The sequence below is a fragment of the Rhinolophus sinicus genome, linkage group LG05 (assembly GCF_036562045.2).
Source record: "Rhinolophus sinicus isolate RSC01 linkage group LG05, ASM3656204v1, whole genome shotgun sequence".
NCBI classification, from domain to species: domain Eukaryota; kingdom Metazoa; phylum Chordata; class Mammalia; order Chiroptera; family Rhinolophidae; genus Rhinolophus; species Rhinolophus sinicus.
The window spans coordinates 59,894,951-59,907,381 of NC_133755.1; the positions used below are offsets into that span (position 1 = coordinate 59,894,951).

The window sequence follows — 12,431 nt, forward strand, 5'->3', positions numbered from 1 at the left end:
TGTCCCACGAACGCCTGCAAAGACCAGGAGAAATAGCAGCTCTACCTAATACATTGAAACAAACACAGAGAGAAAGCCAGATTGGGAGGACAAAGAAACATGTCCCAAATGAAAGAACAGAACAAAGCTCCAGAGAAACTAAACAAAATGATAGAAACAAGCTACCAGATGCAGGGTTCAAAGCACTGGTTATAAGATGTTCAGTGATCTCATGGAGAACTTCAATTAAGAGATAGGAAACATTAAAAAAAAAATAAGAAATTAAGAATACAATAACTGAAAGAAAGAATACGTTAGAGGGAATCACTGTAGAGTAGAAAAAGCAGAGGATTAAATCAGCAATTTAGAAGGTGAGGTAGCATGAAACACCCAAACAAAACAGCAAAAAGAAAAAAGAATCCAAATAAATGAGCACAGTTTAAGGGGCCTCTAAGACAACATCAAATGTACCAACATTCACATCATAGGGATACCAGATGAAAGGGAGCGAGAGCAAGGGATTGAAAACCTATTTAAAGAAATAATGTTGGAAAACTTCCCTAAGCCGTCAAAGGAAATAAATGTAAAAGCCCAGGAAGTGCAGAGAGTCTCAAACAAAATGAACCCAAAGACACCCAACCAAAACACATAAAAATTAAAATGCCAAAGGGTAAAGACAAAGAAAGAATATTGAAAGCTTAAAAAAAAAGCAAAAGCAAAAAATAAAAAAAGCAGTTAGTTACCTACAAGGGAGCTTCCATAGGACTGTCAGCAGCTTTCTCCACAGAAACTCTGCAGGCATGAAGGGATTGGCACAAAATACAGTGATGAAAAGCAAGAACCTAAAACAAAGCTTACTCTACCCAGCAAAGCTATTATTTAGAATTGAAAGAGAAATAAAGAGCTTCCCAGACAAGAAAAAGCTAAAGGAGTTCATCACCAACAAACCAGTAGTACATAAAATGTTAAGGGGAATTATTTAAAAAATGAAGAAGAAAAAAAAGATTAAAAGTAAAAATAATAAAATGGCAATAGCTACATATCTATCAATAGTTATCATACTTTGCCATGTATAATGCGCACCCATGTTTTGGGCCCAAATTTTCAGGGGAAAAAAATCTTTCATTAAAATTAAACTCTAATTAAAAAAAAATTTTAATTCAAATTTTTATCTCTTTATATTGAGGTAGTTGTTTTTTGTATTATAAAGGAACTTTACCATTTCTTTTCTTCTTTTTTTTTTAATTAGTTTATCAGGGTGACAAATGTTATAAAGTTACATAGGTTTCAAGTGAACAACTGTAATACATTATCTGTTATGGTATAAGAAATTTTATGTAACAGGTAGTTATAAAACACAAGAACAGATACACGGTACAAAAAATTTTATGTACTAGTAATAAATTCATGATATTTATGCATCATAGAAGACCAAGAATTCTTCATCATTGCAACTTCATCATAAGCTCAATAAAACCAATTATTGTATCCCAGGGTATTATTTTGCATATAGATATTGTTATTGATTTCTAGAGTTATACTTTTAACTCATAAACATAAAGGAATTAAATGAATTAGGAATTAAATGAAGTAAAGGAACAAAGGAATTAAAGGAATAAAGGAATTAAAAACATTCAAATAGATATGAAACTAGTACTACTCATGTGTAATGCACATCCTTATTGTTCCCTCACAAATTTGGTAAAAAAAAAAAAAAATGCACCTTATACACAGCAAAATACGGTGTTTTAAATGAAAGTGGATTAAATGCTCCAATCAAAAGACAGGGTGGCTGAAGGGATAAGAAAACAAGACCCTTATACATGCTGCCTGAAAGGTACTCACTTCAGATTGAAAGACACATAGACTGAAAGTAAAGCAATGGAAAAAGATATTTCATGAAAATGGAAATTGAAAAAAAAAAAAAAATGCTGGGTTACCAATAGTTCTACCAGACAAAATAGACTTTAAAACAAAGGCTATAACAAGAAACAAGGATCCAGTAATCCCACTTCTGAGTATTTTTCCAAAGAAAACCAAAATACTACTTTGAAGGGAGATGTGCATTTATATGATCAGTGTAGCATTATTTACAATAGCCAAGATATGGAGGCAACCTGGGTGTCCATGATGGATGGTAAAGAAGAGGTGGTACATACAATGTAATATTACTCAGCCATAAAGAAAATGAAATCTTGTCCTCTGCAACAACATGGGTGGACCTAGAGAGTGTTTTGATGAGTGGAAGAACCCATACAGAGAAAGACAAATGCCATATTATTTCACTTATATGTGGAATCTAAAGAACAAAATAAACAAAGTCAGATACAGAAACTGGAGGGGAGTTCAGGGGAGTGGGTGAAAAAAAAATGAAGGTGTTAAGAAGTAACAATTGGTAATTACAAAATAGTCATGGGGATGTACAGCATAAGGAATATAGCCTATAATATTGTAATAACTATGTATGTCAGATGGGTACTAGATTTGATGGATTATTACTTCATAAGTTATACAAATATCTAATAACTATGTTATACACCCAAAACTAATAGAATACTGTATGTCAACAGCAATTAAAAAGGAAAGAAGGAAAAATGTATACCATTTAATCATCTTTAAAAAGTTTTATTCAAATTACTCACTGATATCATATTCTTGTGCTTGAAGTATTTTAAACTTTTCTTTAGTAATGTTTTGCTGGTGAATTATGTAACTTTTTTGTACAGAGATTTTATTCCATATTCTTTTTAAATTAAGACATCTTTTTAGAGCAATTTTAGGTTCACAGACGAATTGAGAGTAAAAAACAGACATTTTCCATATATAGACTGATCCCATGCATGCCTAGACTTCCCAAATTAACAATATCCCATACCCTAGTAGTACATTTGTCACAGTTCATGGACCTACATTGACACATTACAATCACCCAAAGTCCATAGTTTACATTATTATTCTTTGTGTTTCATATTCTGTGGGTTGGACAAATATACAATGACATGTATGGATCATTATCATAGCATAGAGTATTTTCACTGCCCTGAAAATCTGCTGTGCTCCACCTACTCATTCTTACCACTACCCCCAAACTTGATCTTTTAAATATCTCTATTGTAGTATCTTGTCCAGAATGTCATAAAGTTGGAATCATATAGTATAGAACCATTTTCTGATTAGTTTCTTTCACTGAGTAATATGCTTTTAAGTTTCCTTCATATCTTTTCATGGGTTTGATAGGTTGTTTCTTTTTAGTGATGAATAATATATAATTGTCTAGATGTACCACAGTGTATATATCCATTCACCTTCTGAAGGACAACTTGATTGTGGCAAAGTTTTGACAATTATGAATAAACTTGCTTAAACATCCATGTGTAGTTTTTTTGTGTGTGAACATAACCTCTCAACTCCATTGGGTAAATACCTAGGAGCATTATTGCTGGATCATAAGGTAAGAGTATGATTAGTTTTGTAAGAAATTGCCAAACCGTCTTTTAAAGTAGGTGTAACATTTTTCATTCCCACCAGTGATGAATGAGATTTCCTGTTTCTCCACATTCTCACCAGCATTTGGTGTTGTCAGTGTTCTGGATTTGGCCATTCTGTAAGTATGTAGTAGTATTGCACTGTATTAATTTGCATTTCGCTGATAAAATATGTTGTGGAGCATTTTTTTTCACATGCTTCTTTGCCATGTATATGTCTTCCTTGGTGTGGTGTCTGCCAAACTTTTTTTTTTTTTTCCATTTTTAAATTTTGAAAATTTTTTTCTTAGTGTTGAGTATAAAGAGTTCATTGTCTATATTGGGTCCTTTATCAGATATGACTCTGACAGATATTTTCTCCCAGTCTGAGGCTTGTCTTCTCATTCTTTTGACATTGTCTTTCACAGCACAGAATTTTTTATTTTTTTTTCATTTTAATGAAGCCTAGTTCATCAATTATTTCTTTCATGGATCATACCTTTGGTGTTTATCTAAAAAGTCATCACCATACCCATGGTTATCTAGATTTTTTCTCTTCTGTTATGTTAAAGGATTCTTGTAGCTTTACATTTTATATTTAGGTCTATAATCTATTTTGAGTTAATTTTTGTGACGGGTGTAAAATCTTGGTCTAAATTCATCTGTTTAGTTGTTGTTGCAAGTAGCTATCCACTTGTTCCAGCACCATTTGTTGTAAAGACGATTTTTGCTCCATTGCATTGTCAAAAATCAGTTGACTATATTTATGGGGGTTTATTTCTGGACTCCCTATTGTCTTCCATTGATCTATCCATTTATTCTTTCACCAATACCACACTGTCTTGATTATTGTGGTACTCCAATGTATCTTGACATAGGGTAGTGTCATTCCTCCAACTCCATTCTTCTCTTTCAATACTGTGTTGGCTCTTCATGCTCTTTTGCCTTTCCATATAAACTTTACTAGTTTGTTGTAATCCACTGTATAGCTTGCTGGGATTTTAATTAGAATTGCATTGAATCTATAGATCAAATTGGAAAGAACTGACATCTTGTCAATGTTGAGTCTGCCTTTTCATGAACATGGAATATTTATCCATTTACTTAATTATTATTTTATTTCATTCATCAGAGTTCTATGGTTTTCATCATACAGATCTTACACATATTTTTCTAGGTTTATACCTTAGTATTTTATATTTTGGGGCGCTATTATAAATGGTATTGTGTTTTGAATTCCAAATTCTACTTATTTATTCCTGGTATATAGGAAAGCTATTGACTTGTGTATATTAACCTTGTATTAAAAATAGTTTAAATATTTCTTCAGATTTCTGCTTGTGTCATGTGTTATTTTTAAATGTGTTGCTTAACCTCCATGTATTTGGGTCTATACCAGTCATCTTCATATTATTGATTTCTAATTTAATTATTTCATGGTCTGAGAGTAAACACTGTATGATTTTTTTCTTCCTTAAAAAATTTAGGGTGTTTTATGGCCCAAAATATAGTCTATCTTGGTGAATGTTTCATGTCAGCTTGAGAAAAAAATGTGTATTTTGCTGTTTTTGGATAAAGTACTTTGTAGATGTCAATTATACGCAGTTGATTAATGGTGTTGTTGAGTTCAACTATGTTCTTACTGATTTTCTGCCTGCTAGATCTGTCCACTTGTGATAAAAGGGTATGGAAGCCTCCAAGTTAGATAATGGATTAATCTATTTCTCTTTTCAGTTATAGTAGTTTTTGCCTCGTGTATTTTGATGTTGTATTGTTAGGCATATACACATTAAGGATTGTTATATTTTCTAGGAGAATAAACCCCTTAGTCATTTTATATTATCCACTCTTGAGCCAAGATACTATTATCTCTGAATTCCACTTTATTTGAAATTAATATAGTTACTCTTGCTTTTTAAATTAGTTTTAGCATACTGTATTTACCATACTATATTTATCCGTGCATTTACTTTTGATAGTTATGGGTCTTTATATTTAAATTGATTTCCTTGGAGACAATATATAGATGGGTCATGTTTTTTGATCCACTCTGACAATCTCTGTCTCTTAATTGGACCACTGATATTCCAAATGATTATTGATGTAGTTGGATTAATGTGCACTATTTTTGTTACTGTTTTCGATTTGTTTCCCTTATTTTTGTTCCTATTTGTGTCTTCCACTCTTTTCTTTTGCCTTTTGTGCTTTTAAGTGAGTATTTTATGTTTTAATTTTCTCTCCTTTCTTAGAATATCAGTTATATGTTTATTTTTTTGGATAGGAAGTAGTTACTGGTGAGTAAGGTTGGGGCAGCACTGAAGCCCTTATGAGTACAGGGCTCACCATTTGTCCAAGGACCACAATTAGGAACATATTTGACCCCACAGCCATCAGGGATGAATTGTTTTTTCAGCCACCATGTCATTAAATTCATGTGCATTAAACTTGGTTAAATTCCACTTCTTGGAGAAAAATGTGTATTATGCTGTTGTTGGCTGATCTAGCAAGCAGGTGACTTGAATTTGGCCCTGTATAGGACCTCCAGCACATGCTCCTTGTTCTTGCAGCTTGGTGAAGATGGGAATGGTGACTTGGCCAATGTAGAATCTGGCCACTATGCCCTGGGGATGAAAGCATCATGCATTCTTGTCTGAAGCCTACATTGAAGACAACTTGGAGTAATACATGAATACACACTGGAAAAGGTTGCCTCTATGTCCCTTCGGGCAATCTATATGAGCAATAGTCTGCATACACTGCTAAGAAGACTGCTACTTATAACCATTGCATAGCAGGCCCCCACAGGGAAAAGAGCATGGTCAGCTTCATGGGTTGCATTTTTTTCTTAAACTTTTTCAGTGTTGTCCTAGAGTTTGCAATATGTATTTACAGCTAATAATAAGTTTCAAATAACACTATAAACATCAGGGATGGTATGAGTATGTTATACTAACAAAAATATCTTAATTCCTCCCTCCAGTCCATTGTATCATTAATTACTGTCATTCATTTTGCTTACACATTAGCATATACGAGGTGTGATCCAAAATACGGTGAATGTTTAAATAAAAAATATTATTACAGTAAACACATATTGCTATGAATCCCCCTCAGAATACTCCCCCTCACTTCTAACAAATTTATACCATCGGTCTTGCCACTCTCTGAAGCAGTTCTGGATATCCTCTTTCATGAGTGTCTTTAGTTGCGCCATTGTGGCTCCATGTCCCCATTGGATTCAAAACATTTACCTTTCATGGTCATTATGATTCTGGGGAAGAGCCAGAAGTTGCATAGTGCCAGATCTGGTGAATAAGGTGGAGGAGGACACACAGTAATGTTTTTATTTGACAGAAATTGCCATATTCCAGAAGCGATGTGTGACACAGAGCCTTTCCCTTGTGATCACAAAATATGATTAATGCTGCTGTCAAGTGCCATCCAATGGAAAGGCAGGGATCTTCAAAACTCAAAGTGGCGCTTCGAACCTTAGTAACAATGTGTGACAAATTTCAGCTTGTTCAGTACAGTCAGTGGGGTATGAGCTATGTTTGAAAAAAGGTGTGTTTTAAAGTGTGCCGTAAATCATCCTGCATTATGTTAATACTACATGTCACACATCACTTCTGGTATACGGCAATTTCTGTCAAATATAAACATTATCATTTGTCCTCATTCACCTTATTCACTGGAACTGGCACCGTGAGACTTCTGGCTCTTTTCCAAAGTCAAAATGATTCAGGACATCGAGGCAGCCATGACAGCACAACTAAAGACACTCACAAAAGAGGACTTCCAGAGCTGCTTCAGAAAGTGGCAAGAACAATGGGATAAGTGTTTTGGAAGCGGGGGGGGGGGGGGGGAGGTATTTTGAGGAGGATTAATGGCAATGAGTCTTTAACTGTAACAAATTTTTTTATTGATCATTCACCGTATTGTTTGATCACACCTCCTGTGTATATAAATCTATCTATCTATCGATCTATCTATCTATCGATCTATCGATCTATCGATCTATCGATCTATCGATCTATCGATCTATCGATCTATCTATATCTATAGCTATATAGATACAAATATATATATACATTTATAATTATAAACACATAATTATAAATACTTACATAAATTATAAATATATAAATAAAATATACATTAGCATATATAATCAAACACATCATTGGTATTATTGTATTAAAAAACTTATGTGATCAATTCACAATAAGAAAAATACCAGTTTTTATTTTAACTTCTTCATATTTTGATGCAGTTTCTTTCTTTACGTTGAACCAAGTTTCTGACCTATATTATAATCTTTCCCTCCAAATAACTTTTAACATTTTTTGCAAGAGAGGTATACTGGCAACACATTCCTAAATTGTTTCTTGTCTGAGAAACTCTTTATTTCTCCTTCACTTTTGAAGGACAATTTCACAGGCTACAGCATTTTAGGTCGCTGTTTTGTTTCTTTCAATACATTAATTATTTCACTTTACTGGTGTTCTTGCTCGTTGTTTGTGAGGAAAAGTTGGAGGCAATTCTTGTTTGTTCCCTATAGATAAGCATTTATATTTCCCCTCTGACATTTTTTGGGATGCTTTCTTTATCTTTGATTTTCTGTTATTTGAAAATGGTATGTCCAGGTGTTGTTTTTTGGCATTTAACCTGATTGCTGTTCTCTTAGATTACTGGATCTGGGGTTTTATATTTGATATCAATTTGAGGAAATTCTCAGACATTATCATTTTGCATACAACTTCTGTTCTTTTTCTTTTCTTTCTGGGTGTCCCATTATGCAACTATTACACAATATATACTTGTCCCACAGTCCTTGGATAGTCTGTTCTTTTTTTTTTTTTTTTTTTCAGTCTTTTTTCTCTTTGCTTTTTGGTTTTCAAGGTTCTAATGATGTATCCCCTAGCTCAGACATTCTTTCCTCACCTGTGTCCTGGTTCCTAAAAAGCCCATCAAAGGCGTTTTCATAATTGTTTAAATTTTAGGTTTCGTAATTCCAATATACCTGCTGTGCCTGATTCTGATATTTGCTCTATATATTCAATTTTTTTAATACACTTTTTGGTATGTCTTGTATTTATTTCTTTTTTGTTGATAGTGAGTAGCTATGTACTGGTGAAAGGAACTGCTGTTGATAGGCCTTTAGTAACATGGTGATGAGGTGCGGTGGGAGGGTAAGCCTTCCATCATCCTATGATTATGTCTCAGTCTTTTAGTAAGCATATGCCTCTGGACTCTGACCTTTACGAGAATTTCTGAGGTGTTTTTGTCCCTGGTTAGGTGGTACAGATGGCTAGAGTGTACTGGAATTGGGTATTTCCCTTTCTCTAGGTCAGTTAGGCTCTGATATACCCCAGCAGGTAGGCTATGGTTAATTAGTTTCCACTGAGGGCAGTCGTAGTTAAGAACAGAGTGTTGTCTGGTATTTCAAAATGGTTCGTTTCTCTACTCTCTGCCAGAAGCCCAGAGAGATTTTCCTCAGATATTTACTATGAGAACCTTGTTGAGCTTCCAGAAGTAAATCTCACACAATTGTTGGGACCCACCTACGACTGGGATATCGCAGAGGTTTTAACGCTCAGCATTGTCCACATTGAGCCTCTAGCAATTTGTCAGTGCAATTCAGGATTTCCTGCCCTGGTACCAGGTCCTGCTGAAGTTTCTGCTTGTGAGTCTCAGCTCTGGTAAGTTACAACTCTATTTTCCTCCAATCTTCAGGGCAGCATTCTGACCTGTGTTCACCTCTCTCCTAAGCATCCAAAAAGAGTTGTTGATTTTTCAATCTTTTCAGCTTTTTACTTCTTGTTAGTATGGAGTGGTAACCTACAAGCTCTATACATGTGGACTGGAAACAGGATTCCCTTCTTTGTTATATGATAGACTTGTTATTTGAGAATAGTATGACATTTATAGAAAAGTTACAAAGACATTACAGAGAGTTCCCATGTACTAACCAATTTCTCCTACATTAACATTTTATATTAATACAGTATATTTGTCATAATACTAATACATTTTTATTAAACTGAGTCCATATTTTATTCAGATTTCCTCAGTTTTTACTAACTTGTTTTACTGTTCCAGCATCCCAGTCAGGATAAACATTACAATCCTCTTCATCTCTCATTAGGCTCCTATAGGCTGTGACAGTTCATCCGACTTCCTCGTCCTTCATAACCTTGACAAGTTTGAGAAGTACTGGTCAGGTATTTTGTAGAATCTTCCTTATTTGGGGTTTCTCATTATCCTTGGATAATATATTTATGGAAGTAAGATCGGAAAGGTAAAATGCCATTCTAACCATTTTATTCTAGGATACATATTCTCAAGATGAGTTACTGTTAATGTGCTGAGGTCTAGCTGCCTGCCACTTGAAAAAGTTAAAGATGGAGAGACAAGGTTGGTGGAAAGAACAGAAGGTTTAGTCAGAATTCCGGCATTCGGGCGGATGGCTGACTACTGTCCAAAGGCCATCTCCTGGTTCCTAGAATGGTCAGAGTGGTTTATAGGTACACAAGAAGAAGCAGAACAAAGGAAAGGGAGAGTTAGTTATGCTACTCCTCTGGTAGAACATCTTCTGGGTCCGGTTTGTTCTGTGATAGTGATCTTAAACCCAGCTTTATGGGTAATTTATATGTCACCTGACAGAATTACAGTCCAGAATTGCAACCTGGTTGCCAGTTTCTGGATGGCTGAGGGTTGCAGTTTCTTGCAAGTTAGTGTTCTGCTGATTGGCTAGATTAATGAGGTATGCATATAGCCTTGGGAAAGCAGAGCAGTTAATTCAGGCAGTGAAGGAGAGAAACAAAAAGAAAAGAGTTGAATAGCAAATTATGAGGTGAATCAAGCTATAGGCTTACTAAGGTATTGATTTCTTAAGTTTCACCTTTATGTTACAATTAATGTTAACATTGATTGCATGGCTGAAGACCTAGTCAGATGTTTGTCAGTTTTCTCCCCTGTAAATTTACTCGTTTGTTTTCCATTTCTATACTGTATTCTTCAGAAGAAAGCCATTTCACACAGACCACACTTTTATAAGGGGCAAGGAATTGTATTCTACCTCTTTGAGAGTGGATTATCTACATTATCAACATAAATTACTTTGAATATTTCTTCATAAATGTTTTTCTATGATTTGCAATTTATTTTTTCAATTACGTGCTTTTATTAGTACTCATGCATATTCATTTTATATTTTGTGCTATAATCCAATAATTATTTTGTTGCTCAAATTATTCTAACTTTATCCATTGGGAGCTGTTTTAGTTGACTTCTGTATGTCCATTTATATATCCTGTACCCTTCTTTGACACATGCATATGTGTATGTTTAGCACTTTCTTAATTTCTGGCATTGAAAGACTTATATATTTCCTGCCTTGGTACTAGAATTATGGATTTATCCAAGGAGTTCTAGTTCCTTTTAATGGAGAATGGTATTAGAAACTAAGGTCTGGGCATTAGGTGTACTCTCATATTGTTTCCTTTTTTTTCCTTCTTTTTTCCTTCCTTCCTTCTTTCCTTCCTTCCTTCCTTCCTTCCTTCCTTCCTTCCTTCCTTCCTTCCTTCCTTCCTTCCTTTTCTTTCTTGGAACTCAGGCTTTCATTTTGGGATTATTTTCTTGATTTTCAAGAACACTTTTCAGATGTTCCTTGCATTTGTTGGTGCAGGATTTTAACATTCTTCACCTTGTTTACTTTTTAAATAATTTTACTTTTTCATCAATATTAAAAAAGTGTTTCTAAAAATACAGATATTACTTGTTTCATTGCACAATAATTTTATGTATAAAGTTTTTCGTATTTTTAAAAATTATGTACTTAATTGAATATCATGTTAAGTAATTTTACAGCTTACAGTGTTTTTTACTGTATCTGAAATATTTTAGAGGACTTTAAGGTAAAGATTTTTTTTTCACTTCCCTAAATCATTTTATGAAAGAGATAATTTTTCAATCATCCTGAGAGTAAAATCAAGTTACCTAAAAAGGAATAAACTTGAAGAGCATCATATTTCCTCTTCTTTATAATTTAGTGTCCTGGATATATACAATGATTGTGATAATTTGAGGAAAAGATGTTGACCTATGGATTATCTGTCCAAACTTAAAGACAGTTCAGTGAATCATGATCCATGCTCTCTCACTTCCCTCTTCTTATCTGCTATTTATTCCAGTGTTACAATTGTAGTATACTCTGTATTTGAAAAACATTTTAAGGAATTTTGAGAAGACATCTCTGTACCATGTTTCCCTGAAAATAAGACCTAACCGGACAATCAGCTCTAATGCGTCTTTTGGAGCAAAAATTAATATAAGACCCAGTCTTATTTTACTATAATATAAAACTGGTATATAATATAATGTAATATAATGTAATATAATATAATAATACTGGGTCTTATATTAATTTTTGCTCCAAAAGACACATTGGAGCTGATTGTCTGGCTAGGTCATATTTTCGGGGAAACATGGTATTTTTTGGACAGAGTTAGATGTACAGATATTATTTAAATAGTCTAGTTATTAATTATTTAAATTAGCAATAAGTTTAGATTTATGTATTATGTGGTTCTGATGATTGGGTTAAAAATTAGGTAGATTTGGGGTGATTATACAGGTAGAAAATCAGTTCACATGAAAGATGAATCCTGGAAAGAGAAACTGGTTATTGTGCCATATTTTAAATTTATGTTCAAGAAAGAATCATTAGAACTTGCACCAGTACTGGTAACTTCACTGAGATGTTAAAGAAGGACAGAGGAGAGGATATCTAAATTAACCCCATCATTTGGCTCAATGTGTTGGATATGGTGCTATTCAGTGAGACAATAGAGAGAGAAAATTTACTGAAACAATGTTATCAGGATCTTTTAAGACATATAGATTTCAATGTGTTTCTGTTCAGTAGGTATCCAAGCATATTAATGTGTCCCTAGCAAGACATTTGAACAGAAGATAGATTTAAGAGTA

The 12,431-nt window shown here is 33.8% G+C and overlaps 1 non-coding gene across 1 annotated transcript; it reads right to left on the reverse strand.

Moving 5' to 3' along the window:
• Window positions 1-6,147: 6,147 nt before the first annotated feature.
• LOC141571965 (small nucleolar RNA SNORA70) lies at window positions 6,148-6,281 on the reverse strand. The gene has a single exon (XR_012496999.1). It is a non-coding gene; the product is annotated as a small nucleolar RNA SNORA70 (small nucleolar RNA).
• Window positions 6,282-12,431: the final 6,150 nt, after the last annotated feature.